This window comes from Chelonia mydas, chromosome 1, assembly GCF_015237465.2.
Source record: "Chelonia mydas isolate rCheMyd1 chromosome 1, rCheMyd1.pri.v2, whole genome shotgun sequence".
Lineage (NCBI taxonomy): Eukaryota > Metazoa > Chordata > Testudines > Cheloniidae > Chelonia > Chelonia mydas.
In genome coordinates this window covers 161,260,264-161,274,084 of record NC_057849.1, presented here as the reverse complement: position 1 = coordinate 161,274,084, position 13,821 = coordinate 161,260,264, and positions in this window count along the sequence as shown.

Below are 13,821 nucleotides of genomic sequence, written 5' to 3'. Positions count from 1 at the left end.
CAAGACATGTGAGCAAAGGTAGCACTGCTTGATAGATTAGCCGCTCATGCATGCTGTTGAAAATGATTATCCTCAGAAGAGTTCTGTGTAATCTCAAAAGCTTCTCTCTCGCCAGCAGAAGTTGGTCCAGTAAAAGATATTACCTCACCCACCTTCTCTCTCTAATATCCTCAGATATAAAGAGGTTGTAGGGCTGAGAGTTATTGAAAGCAAATGAATCTCCTCTCTCTCTCACTTTATGTGCCCCTCATTTTGTGTCTATGCCCAACATTTCATCCCATATCTGGGCATGTGCAGGTAGAGCAGTTAAGGAGAAGAAAGCTGCCCATAATGCAGGGATCATTTAACTAACCAATATAAAATACGCACAAACACTGGCGTTCATGAATTATCACCATGTGGTGAGAGGACTGGGTGATTGACCTGGCACACAATGTCATTTATCTACCACAAGTGACCTGTCCCTATGAACCACCTCCATGGGCTGTGACAAGGGAGGCATGCATCGCCTCAGTCAGACTCACAAATTGGGAAGCCCTCCCCCAGTAGGAAAGGGCCATGAGCAATCAAACATCAGCCACGCTTACATGTCCTGGCTAAAGGATAGCACCTCAGTTTCATTGCTGCATGGGGCTGTTGAAACCATGTGTCCTTAAATGGATCAGTGAATCAAAGTCTACCCTCCTCAGATGTTCTTGTTAAACCCTGGATTTGTGCTGGAAATGGCCCACCTTGATTATCATACACATTGTAAGGAGAGTGGTCACTTTAGATAAACTATTACCAGCAGGAGAGTAGGGTGGGAGGAGGTATTTTTTCATGCTTTGTGTGTATATAAAAAGATCTTCTACACTTTCCACAGTATGCATCCGATGAAGTGAGCTGTAGCTCACGAAAGCTTATGCTCAAATAAATTGGTTAGTCTCTAAGGTGCCACAAGTACTCCTTTTCTTTTTGCGAATACAGACTAACACGGCTGTTACTCTGAAAGTCTACTTGTATTGATTTTAGCACATAATATGGTGAAAACACTATTGAAATCTAATGAGCTAGGCTAAACTGTCTTCTGGGGAAAACAGAACACGCTTGTGGGTAAAGCACAGGACAGGGATTCAGGAAGCACAGCTTTCAGTTCTCTCTGCCACAGCCTCCCCATGTGATCTCTGGTGAGTCACTAGGGTCTTAACTTGAGAGATGCTGCACACCCCAGATGTCACCTCTGAGGACAGGAACAGGCTTTTAATCTCTCTGATTCGTCCTTTCCTGTAATATGGGGCTAAAAATGATTCCCTGCTTCACAGGGGTGTTGTGAGATTTCATTTATTCACTCTTATGGTGTGTTATAAGATGGAAAGAGCTATAGAAATGCAGAACATCATTATTAACGTAAAAAAACTGTAGTCCGTGGGACTCTAGGGCAGACTTGCTAACACTAGATGTTGCTGTTGCTACAAATTGAGCCAAACTAGAAAAAGAGCATTAACAAAATTCTCTTTATCAGACCCAGCCTTGATGAAAAACCTGCGATAATGCTTGGACAATAATACCACCAAGCAGTGATGCTTTATTCCTTTAGGCAGAATTCTGCCTGTTACGTACATACAACATCCCTTGCTGTCACTGGGAGATGTACAGGTGTAGCTCAGGCTTAATGTCTGAGGAAAATAATTTTCAACAGCAAACATGAGGAGGGGAGTGTCAGCAAATCTATTGCACAGTGCTGCCATCTGTTGTGTTTTTATCATGAGTCTTGAGATATGTAGTGTTTTAGTTAAAGCCCTAGCTCCTGGTAGACCAGGGATTACTGGAGAATCTCAGCTTTCACTGGTTTTAAAACAGCATGTTTCTAGCTTTTATGGTATCAGAAAAAAACTAAAAATGAGACATATGGGCACCCCAAAGTTCAGAAACCAGCAGGCAAATTAAAAACGACCCCTCATTTATTATTTTTAAACAGCGCTCCACTCATCTGGATACAATTATACAGTCAGGGCCTTACTCAGTTTCCCCCTGCCTCTTTATGTGAAGTTTTTCCACGCAGCAGCAGGGGAGAGAAAACATTTTGAAAATGATGTTGTAAAATGTGATGGTAAAACCACAAAAATTGACTGATGAATTCAAGGGCAAGTTTAGGACCTGACTTTATTTTTATTTTTTACAGCTGACTAGATTTCAAACTGACAATATCTCTTCATCACCAGAATATTCCACTGCAAACTTTCCCAGGGATGTTTGCAGGAAGCCTGCACACTTTTCTTGCCTCAATCTTGCTGTTTTGCAGGTGAGCAGCCATGGTTTTATTCTAATTTAATTTATTAACTGCTAAAATTTTATTATAGAAGGGTTATTGAGTACTTATAATACTCCAGTTTATGTGTATGTTACTGTAGAACTTTGCTGTAAAGGGAAAAATAATTAACAAAATATAGCCGGGTGTTTCTAACTTTCTCAACAAAAATATCAAGACTGTAGTTCATTTAAGTTAATGTTTTAAAGCTTGTTAGACTCATTTAAAGGTAAGCCGCAATGAAATATCTGGTTTTGTAAATTTGTTGTATGTGAAATGGTAAGTGTGAGCAATCATCTACAAAATCTGATGCAATATAAATGCAGGTAATTACATGCAATAGTTTGGTAATTTGAATATTTTAGAAGTTGTGCATGAAAAAATAACTATAAAAAACAACTGGTCTTGTATGAATAACAGCAATAAATACTGCTAGAGATGCCTGCAGGCAATGTTAACTGGTGGCTGAATTTATTACTTTGAACATTGATACCGGAGACCTGAATCTAGTGGGTGAAGCACTGGACTGGCACTCAGGCGAGCTGGGTTCTGTTTCTGGCTTTGCCACTGGCCCACTAGGTGACCTTGGGCATGTCACTTCACCCCTTTATGCCTCAGTTTCCTTCTCTGTAAAATGGGGATGATACTGGCCTCCTTAGTGAAGCACTCTGAGATCTACAGATGAAAAGTGTTAGATAAGAGCTAGGCATTATTATTCTCTTCTCACATGCACTGCTGTAAACTAGGTGTAGTTCCATAGAAATCACTTGAGTTATGCCCATGTAAATAAAACTGGTCTTAAAAAAAGAGGACAATCAGACTGGTAGCACTATTATTAGTAGTAATTTGTTTTACCATAACACTTAGGAGCCCAGTCATGGACTAGGACTCCATTGTGCTAGATGCTGCCCAACACAGAACAAAGAGCTCACTGTCTAAGTATGTGTGCTGTATCACTGCTGTTGGATGACAGGCAGATAAACCTATTTTTGAAAAACTAGCTTAGGAGTCTGGAGTGGTACCATGTGCAGTGAATTATTGGTCTTGGTCCATTTGCTAGCGAGCAGGTGTCTGTCACAAAAGCCACCTTCAATTATGGCAGTCTCAGCAAAGAGGCCATTGTTTGAATGTGCATGAAAAATGAACTGCTCTCTGTGCCCTAGAGGTGGTTATGAGACACCTTGGCAGAGTAATGTTGCACTGCTGTTGCCATGTTGCGCCTGTTAGCAATCTGAAAAGGAGGGCTTGTGACACCTTGGAGACTAACCAATTTATTAGAGCATAAGCTTTTGTGAGCTACAGCTCACTGCATCGGATGCATACAGTGGAAAATATAGTGGGGAGATTTTATATACACAGAGAATATGAAACAATGGGTGTTACCATACACACTGTAACCAGAGTGATCGGCAAACCTGGTGGCTGAACTTTGTGACTTTGTCCTCACCCATAACTATTTCACATTTGGGGACAATGTATACCTTCAAATCAGCAGCACTGCTATGGGTACCCGCATGGCCCCACAATATGCTAACATTTTTTATGGCTGACTTAGAACAACGCTTCCTCAGCTCTTGTCCCCTAATGCCCTTACTCTACTTGCGCTACATTGATGACAACTTCATCATCTGGACCCATGAAAAAGAAGCCCTTGAGGAATTCCACCATGATTTCAACAATTTCCGTCCCACCATTAACCTCAACCTGGACTAGTCCACACAAGAGATCCACTTCCTGGACACTACGATGCTAATAAGCAATGGTCACATAAACACCACCCTATACCGGAAACCTACTGACTGCTATTCCTACTTACATGCCTTCAGCTTTAATCCAGGACACACAACACGATCCATTGTCTACAGCCAAGCTCTACGATACAACCGCATTTGCTCCAACCCCTCAGACAGAGATAAACACCTACAAGATCTCTATCAAGAGTTCTTACAACTACAATACCCAACTAAAACACTAACCCAGGAACCTATCCTTGCAACAAAGCCCGCTGCCAACTGTGTCCACATATCTATTCAGGGGACACCATCACAGGGCCTAATAACATCAGCCACACTATCAGAGGCTCGTTCACCTGCACATCCACCAATGTGATATATGCCATCATGTGCCAGCAATGCCCCTCTGCCATGTACATTGGCTAAACTGGACAGTCTCTACGTAAAAGAATAAATGGACACAAATCAGATGTCAAGAATGATAACATTCAAAAACCAGTCAGAGAACACTTCGATCTCTTTGGTCACTTGATTACAGACCTAAAAGTGGCAATTCTTCAACAAAAAAAACTTCAAAAACAGACTCCAACGAGAGACTGCTGAATTGGAATTAATTTGCAAACTGGATACTATTAACTCAGGCTTGAATAGAGACTGGGAGTGGATGAGTCATTACACAAGTAAAACTATTTCCCCTTGTTTATTTCCCCCCCACCCCCCTTCTGTTCTTGTCAACTGCTGGAAATGGCCCACCTTGATTATCACTACAAAAGGTTCAACCCTCCTCTTCCCCCCCGCTCTCCTGCTGGTAATAGCTCACCTTAAGTGATCACTTTCGTTACAGTCTGTATGGTAACACCCATTGTTTCATGTTCTCTGTGTATATAAAATCTCCCCACTATATTTTCCACTGTATGCATCCGATGAAGTCAGCTGTAGCTCACAAAAGCTTATGCTCTGATAAATTGGTTAGTCTCTAAGGTGCCACAAGTACTCCTTTTCTTTTTGCGGATACAGACTAACACGGCTGCTACTCTGAAACCTGTTAGCAATCTAGCACTTTAAATGACTGGGAAGTGCATTTTAAAGGGGAAAAATATTTGTCATCCTTAAATTTTAAATTTGGGCCGGATTCTGTTCTGAATCACACCAGTATAAATCTGGAATATTCAAGTCAATAGTTTCTCCAGGTATGGGCCCCAATCCTGCAAACTGCTCTGTTTGGGTGGATCTCTCTCCCTGCATGTAGCCCAATTGAAGTCAGCTGTATTCTGCACAGGTATAAGGATGTGTCCATATGAAACAGTTTGGCCTTAGACTGATATATCAGAGAGCATATATTAAGGATATATACTGAGATTGCATCTTGTTCATTACCACAAGAGGGAAACCAATACCAATAATATGACTTTTGTTTTTAACTTGGAAGTTGTGGAATCATGTTTGTCCATTTCAAGTCTACTGAATATCTCCTTCCCTTTCCTTATAGCAGTTTTGCAGTTGAATCTTTCAACCTGGCATATGCAAAACACCAATGAACACTATTTCACATTCCATTTGTTAAATGTGGTGTGAAATTAATTTCCTGGATTTGTCTGGCTTGTCTGAATGGCATAAATAAAGCTGTTAACAGAAAGTTGTGATGGAACTGACTTTGTTATTTTCATAGTGGAATTAAACTGCTCATATACAAACAGGAAGAAACTTGTCTTGTCTCAAGCCTGGTAAAATAAAGACTCTTCCTCCTTATCTGGCTAAGCGTGAAAAATTAAATAATAATTTAGGAGTCATGGGCAAAAATATTCTTAGTTGTTTTTCCCTACCCCCAATAACAATAGCATTCAGATAGTGTTCTGAAAACAGGGCTTTAGGCTTCAGCCCCTGTTGAGACATTTCATAATGCATTCTGGGCCAAATTCTGATCTCATTTATCCTACCATAAACCAAAGCAACTCTGCTGACTTCAGTAACTTAAATGACCCTTATTGTTTTGTGCTGGTGTACCGGTACTAGTAGCCCTTATTCAGATTCTGAGTTGTGAACATTAATGCAACATAATTTACTCCTTTTCTTAACACAAGAACTAGAGGTTACCAAATGAAAGTAATAGGCAGCAGGTTTAAAACAAACAAAAGGAAGTATTGCTTAGAATCATAGAATATTAGGGTTGGAAGAGACATCAGGAGGTCATCTAGTCCAATCCCCTGCTCAAAGCAGAAAAACACCAACCAAATCACCCCAACCAAGGCTTTGTCAAGCCAGGCCTTAGAAACCTCTAAGGAGGGAGATTCCACCACCTCCCTAGGTAACCCATTCCAGTGGTTCACCACCCTCCTAGTGAAATAGTGTTTCCTAATATCCAACCTGGACCTCCCACACTGCAACTTGAGACCATTGCTTCTTGTTCTGTCATCTGCCACCACTGTGAACAGCCGAGCTCCGTCCTCTATGGAATCCCCCTTCCGGTTGTTGAAAGCTGCTATCAAAACCCCTCTCACTCTTCTCTGCTGCAGACTAAATAATCCCAGTTCCCTCAGCCTCTCCTTATAAGTCATGTGCCCCAGCCCCCTAATCATTTTTGTTGCCCTCCGCTGGACTGCCTCCAATTTGTCCACATCCCTTCTGTAGTGGGGGGACCAAAACTGGACACAATACTTCAGGTGTGGCTTCACCAGTGCCGAATAGAGGGGAATAATCACTTCCCTCGATCTGCTGGCAATCCGCCTACTAATACAGTCCAATATGCCGTTGGCCTTCTTGGCAACGAGGGCACACTGCTGACTCATATCCAGCTTCTCATCCACTGTAATCCCCAGGTCCTTTTCTGCAGAACTGCTGCTTAGCCAGTTGTTCCCCAGCCTGTAGCAGTGTATGGGCTTCTTCCTTCCTAAGTGTAGGACTCTGCACTTGTCCTTGTTGAACCCCATCTGATTTCTTTTGGCCCAATCCTCCAATTTGTCTAGGTCACTCTGGACCCTATCCCTACCCTCCAACATATCTACCTCTCCCCCCAGCTTAGTGTCATCTGCGAACTTGCTGAGGGTGCAATTAATCCCATCATCCAGATCATTAATAAAGATGGTGAACAAAACCGGCCCCAGGATTGACCCCTGGGGCACTCCACTTGATACCGGCTGCCAACTAGACATCGAGCTGTTGATCACTACCCATTGAGCCCTACAATCTAGCCATCTTTCTGTCCACCTTATAGGCCATTCATCCAATCCATACTTTTTTAACTTGCTGGCAAGAATACTGTGGGAGACCGTATCAAAAGGTTTGCTAAAGTCAAGATATATCACATCCACTGCTTTCCCCATATCCACAGAGCCAGTTATCTCATCATAGAAAACAATCAGGTTGGTCAGGCATGACTTACCCTTGGTGAATCCATGTTGACTGTTCCTGATCACCTTCCTCTCCTCCAAGTGCTTCAAAATGGATTCCTTGAGTGCCTGCTCCATGATTTTGCTGGGGACTGAAGTGAATCTGTCGTGCTGGGAGCTGGGGGGATTTGGCTCTGTTGCCTTTCTCTGTGTGATTCATGAGTGGCTCTGGGAGCATTCATGCAATATAGCTGGGTGTGGGTCTCTTTGCGGTTCCGCTGAGTGATAACAGCTCCTGGAGGGGTTTGCTGCTGGTCACTAGCAAGGCATTGTGAGGGACAGCCCAGGCTGGAGAGAGTTAAGGGGGCACAGTGGTCTTATGGTCCCAGGTTGCACCCTGGGGATCCCGTCACACATCTTCTAGGACCTCTATTCCTTCCCTCCACAAGTGCAGGAGAGAAAATCAGGGCAAAACTGTGAAAAGCCACAGACTATTTTGTAGTCACAAACATGCCCTTGCATAATTATCTAAGCCTCTACATTTTTCTAGTAATATTTTAGGAGCATCTTATGACCTATTGGATCTTTTGCTACCATCCCCTTTGCCCCCTCACAACAGTCATGTTTTAAAAGGTTCTTCTTTGAAAGATTCTACTTGCTTGAGATAGATTCCTCATGATTAAAATGGGGAGTGTGGTTGTAACTGGCTATATCTCTCAGATGAGTCGCAGCCTTTAAATTACACCTTTTGAAGACAGCCTTCCAAGCAACCCCACACCTCCATTTCTCCCCTCCCTCAACTACTGTTTTAGTCCCCAGTCCTGTATACAATGGTGCATGTAGTTTAGCTCTAAGCACAGGAGTATTCACATTGCCTTCCAGTGGGGCTACTCACATGGGCAAAGTAATGCATGTGCATAAGTGTTTGCAGGATCAGGTGCATAAAGGAGCTGGCTGGGTTAAAAATAATAGGCCATTTTATCCCTAGTTTAACTTCACTGACATTAATGGAGTTACACCAAGAATGAATTTGACCCAGTACATTAAAAAACAACCCTTCTCCTCACATCCCAATTTCCTTATCTATATTGATGGCATCATAAAAATTGGAAGCATTTACTTTTACTAATTTACTTTTCCCCATGTATGCAGCTTGGACAATGAAGCTAAGCTACCAGGGCAATTTGCATCCCTCTGCACCAGCAGGCTCTGCTCTGCCCCAGGAAGGAGCCCCCCATGGGTTGCATGGAGTGATGTTGTAGCTGTGTCGGTTCCAGGATATTAGGGAGACAAGGTGGGTGAGAAACACCACCTGCCACCCTTGGGGAAGACAAGGTGGGTGAGGTAATGTCTTTTATTGGAGCAACTTCTGTTAGTGAGAGAAGAAGAGCTTCAGGTTATGAAGAAAAGCTCTGTGTAGCTCAAAAGCCCGATAAAAGACATTACCTCACCCACCTTGTCTCCCCCAAGGGTGGCAGGTGGTGGTTCTCCTTAGAGCCATTGAGGATGTGCCAGGGGAGCTCTACAGGAGTCCAGAATCGATGCATTTCCCAGTGCCTCAGCCATCCCCATCACCTGGTGTTGGGGCTGTGCTGACTAGTTGCTGGCCACCAGCAGGGCAGGACTTGCAGGAGCCTTGTTCTGCCACTTTCCCCTCAATTCTGACTAGGTACTGCTCTGTGCCCGGGGGTTATTCTGGCATAACCTAGGACTGAATCTAGGTCAGTGTTTTCATTTTGTTTCTAGTCAGTTCTGCTTTCTGGCTGTCATGCACTAACACCACTTTGTTGTGTATGGATTGTAAACGCTCCAGATGAATGTTCACACTTAAGCAAAACAGATTTTATGTAAACAATTAAAAAACAAAACATTTCTATCACTATTAGACTTAGAAAAACATCTCTGTGTAGGTTTTTGTTTCTAAACCAAGCTTTAAGTTAGCATCTGAGCTACCTGACAGGAACCCTTAATGTTTCAGGAGGTGCTTTGCTACCATTCTCTTCCCTCCCACCCCCCCCCACCCCCCCCGCACTTTTCCCCTGTCTGTCCCGTTCTGTGCTGCCAGGGTGGTCTAATAGTGTAAGGGGGCCCCACTGCCGACCCACCAATTTAGTTCTGTGTGTCCCTGCCGCGATTGTAAATCCCCAACCCTCAAATAGCTTCCAGTGCAGCCCTCTGTGCTGTTTGCCAGCATTCAGACTGGCAATAATATTTACAGTACCTACTCACTCGTGTGGAATAGATCTCTAACTATCAAATGTTGTGGAGTTGAAAAAAGAAAACTCTAGTATCTCGGACTCATGACTGCTTTGACAAGATCTATCTATAGTTATAATTGTGAGTCATATCATTGTGAGCTGACTCTATGGTTAGGCTGAGGTAATAGCCAAGCCATGGGATTAAGAGAGCATCATGGGATTAAGCTGTAAAATTCCACTACTCTCTAAATCAGGTTTGGAAAGAATTAAGACACCAGAGATATTTTTTGGTGGAAAATTATTGCAGAGCTCTGTGGACAGCATAATGTACCTTTAGAGTACATAGAGAATAATAATAAAGGAGACTTATTAATAATCAGAGACTGCTATAGTGTTCCTGAGCAAAGTGTACATCTTTCTGCATAGCTGTGTGTGTAAAATGTCACGTCTAACCAACCCCATCAGCCACTACAAGCAAATGCAGGATTTTCTTGGCCGGTGCTGTGTTGCTTAGCAACACTTCGAAGCAGCCTGCTACACATCATGCACAGAGTTGCCTACTGCGTTGTACCGGGGCTGATTTCAATGATTTTTTTTAACTGTAAAAATATTAATTTACAGCTCACAAATAGAAACAGCACCAAGGCATTATGAGGTGATGTCCCTTCTTGAAGTGGGCATGCACAGCTCTTGTTGCCTTTAACAGGAATCACAGGTAGCCCCGGGCTAAATTTAGCCCTATGTATGTAGAATGTGAGTGTAATTCATGAGATACAAGTTCTTTTCGTGCTGAGGTGGAGCACACTTTGGAGATAATAAATAAAGAGGATGACGTACGAAAACAGCTCTCACGGTGATGTGGTGCAGATTATGTGATATTAAATGAATGAACATTCAAATATATTTTTAAATAGCCCTTTTTTGCCCTAGATGCACAAATCCTGGTGAGAGAGGCACATGTTCTTATATAAATGGCAGGGAGGCACACACAGGATTTTGGTGTGTTTTGGGGATTTATAGCATCCCAGAAGGGAGCTGGTAACAAAATTCCATTTATTGTTGCTCAGATCAGTTCCTGCTTCTGATGCGTACGAATCAAGTGGAGGAGACTGTCTAAGAAACCCTATGCTGCTGGAGTGCCTCGTAATGAGATTGCATAACATCACGGTTCCATGGCCAAAAGAGGAAATCCAATCTGATTTCACGAGAAACTGAGGTATTGGTGTGTAAAGGCCAACAACAGAGGCCTGTTCCTAAGGGGTGCAGAGAAATTGATGTTAGTAGAAATTTCAGGTGCTCAACCCTCAAGATCAGCTGCTACTTTATCCTAGGGCTGTAAAGGGACATCTCCCTGGGAATTGTACAGTGTGCAACAGGATCTTGAATAATACTGAAACCTCTGGGTACAGAATACACTTCACTGGACAAATCATTACTGAAGGTGTCTCCAGGTAGTAGAGGAAAGGCTGACACAGAGAGCTGATTAAGCTCAGCAGATCATTTCTGGAATTTGGGCCTTGAGCTTTTCTTCTTCACATTAGACGACTGACTTGGAACATGGGGAGGATAATGCTTAAGCCAAACAAGGAGGGAAGCAAGAGGTGGGCTCCTTGAGACACTGTTTCATCAAAATACGCAAGGATTTGTGAGATATACAGTTGCACATCAAGAATGCATTATACACACAACACACCAGAACTCTGCTTTTCATTTACACTTGCAGATGTGGCAGTACGGGTGGAATAATCACGACAGTCTCTTTGTCTTATCCTTATTTCTCTAGAGAGCAGTAGTTTAATTTTAGGTTAACCCACACCACATGCTGTATTGGTTTACGGTATGTAAATTTATGTGCTGTAACCCATAATAATCCACAGCTAATCATACTGCTCTAGGGCAGAATGGCACATGTTTAAAGGCCTCTCACAGATTTCATTAGTACAGTAGAGAAGACACGAGCAGCCAGTTAAATTTTGAAATCGCTCTCCAATGAGTGGCCAAGCAAAATGAGGCCTGGTGCTCAACCGGACGGTGTTTCTGTCTGTAACACAATAATCGTCCCTCAAAGAAAGATGGATTTCCTGAGGGTTGAGAATTGCCACAGGGAAAGTTCCCATCTCCTTGCTATAAAACAGTGTTCTCCCCAGAAAGTGACAGGGAATCTTGGTGACAGGCAGGGACCACAAGAAGACCAGCCTAACCACTAATGAAAATAGAAAAAGAATAGCCTAAAGACTTTTTCTTTTCATCGATTTTCATTATAAACTAGCTTCTGCTTTCAGTACCATTAATGTCTCATTATCACTACCCTACTCACAGAGCTACTGAGCACTAACCCCACCTACTGCTGCCTGTGTTTGCCTGAGATGGCTCATTATTTTACAAATTAGAGAATGTGCTAACAACAGAAATGTTGGACCATTGTTCTGCTCATCACCTGGCTCAAGACAGGATTCCCTAACTGGGTTTTGTAGCTATACAGCAGGATAATCAGAGGGAGGAAGCCACTGCAGGCTCTGCTGATATTATTGTGACACTGGATTCCCTTGCCAGTTGCTTTTTTTTTTTTAAGAGGAAATTTAATTGATAGTGGCCCATTTCTCCTCTTTTCCCTTTGATCGTCGTATCCTCCTTGTTCTTTTCCTTCCATCTTTGACAAGGGATATAATTTTTTTTTTCTCTTTTTCATATCAAGACAGATGGCACAGTCACCCTCATTCTTTCCAAATGACACAAGGACAGTGAAAGCTCGAAGAACTACTCCATAAAACAGACTTTTGCAAACAAATAATCTAAATCCACCATAGGCAGTTTTCATTGCTTATTTGTACATTGCCCATAACTTTTTTGTCAAGTCAAAAAAGACGGCGTCTGTATTTGAATATGTGTGTGTGCACGCATGTGTGCGCTTGCACACACCCGCAGGACTATGATAAAAGAACACTAAGGTTGAAAAGTCAAGCCCTTAAAAGTTAGAAAATACCAGAATTAAGGTTGCCTGGGCATCCTTAATTTGCCTGTTTTATGTGTGTGCATTGTGACAGTCTTTGATCACATGACCATATCTTATTTTGTCCATAGGACCCATGCTGCATTGTGTGTGCAGGATGGATGCTGCTCACTGAATGGATAGTTGTGACTTCAGTTCTTGTCTTGACAGCGATGACTTCAAAATCTACCTCCCCTTTGGGACAGAGACCTCTCATTTCAGGTGTCTGTACAAAAAATAGTAATATAATAATATAAATAATAAATGAAGAGAACATAGGAATTGTACATTCTGATTTGCACTGCTCCCCAATCCAATAACAAAGGGTGAATAATGGAAAAATCTATTAACTCGTCAGCCCCCCTGTCAGTTGTAAGATCATTCCCTATGGCAGGGGTTCTCAGTCTTTTTCTTTGTGAGGCCCCCCCTCAACATGCTATAAAAACGTCATGGCCCACCCGTGCCACAACAGCTGCTTTTCTGCATCTCCAGTAGATTAAAAGCCAGGGCACGCTTTAGGGGGTAGCAAGTGGGGCAGTTGCCCAGGGCCCTACACCACAGGGGGCCCCGCAAAGCTAAGTTGCTCCAGCTTCGGCTTCAGCCCTGGATGGTGGGACTTGGAGCCTTGGGCTTCTGCCCCACATGGCGGGCCTTCAACTTTCCACCCTGGGCTCCAGCAAGTCTAATGCCAACCCTGCTTGGTGGACCCCCTGAAACCTGCTTGTGGCCCCCCAGCAGGTGCCAGACCCCTGGTTGAGAATTGCTGCCCTATGGGATATTCTCAAGTGCATTTTCCAGTCCAGTTTTAAATTACTGGGTGTAAAGGCTGGAGTAATTTTAAGACAACAGCCAAGGATCGCTCATGAGAAAGCCAGAGGGTTTTCACAGGTTGGACTAATTTGAACTTCAGTCCCAGTGTATTTTCTATATTTTCCAAGATATTCAGTCTTTTTGGACTCTTGCTGAAAAAAGAATATAATGAAGACATTACATTTATAGCTTTTTTAATGTCTTCTGAAGAGTCTGCAGCTCGTACTAGCACTAGTTGGAGTAGATGGCCTCTGAAGTTTGTATAGGAAAGATTAGAGTTACCCTTTTCTCTGAGCAAAGCTTGTACTCCACCATGTCTTCCAGAGAAGTTTGCAGCTCCATCAAATGCAGAAGCAGCCATCTGTTTGGGGTCCAATTGATAAGCATTTAACTCTAAGATGTGGGTTGTCACAGATGCAGCTGATGTGTCTTTTATAACTTGAACATCTAGACCAGTGGTTCCCAAACTTGTTCCACC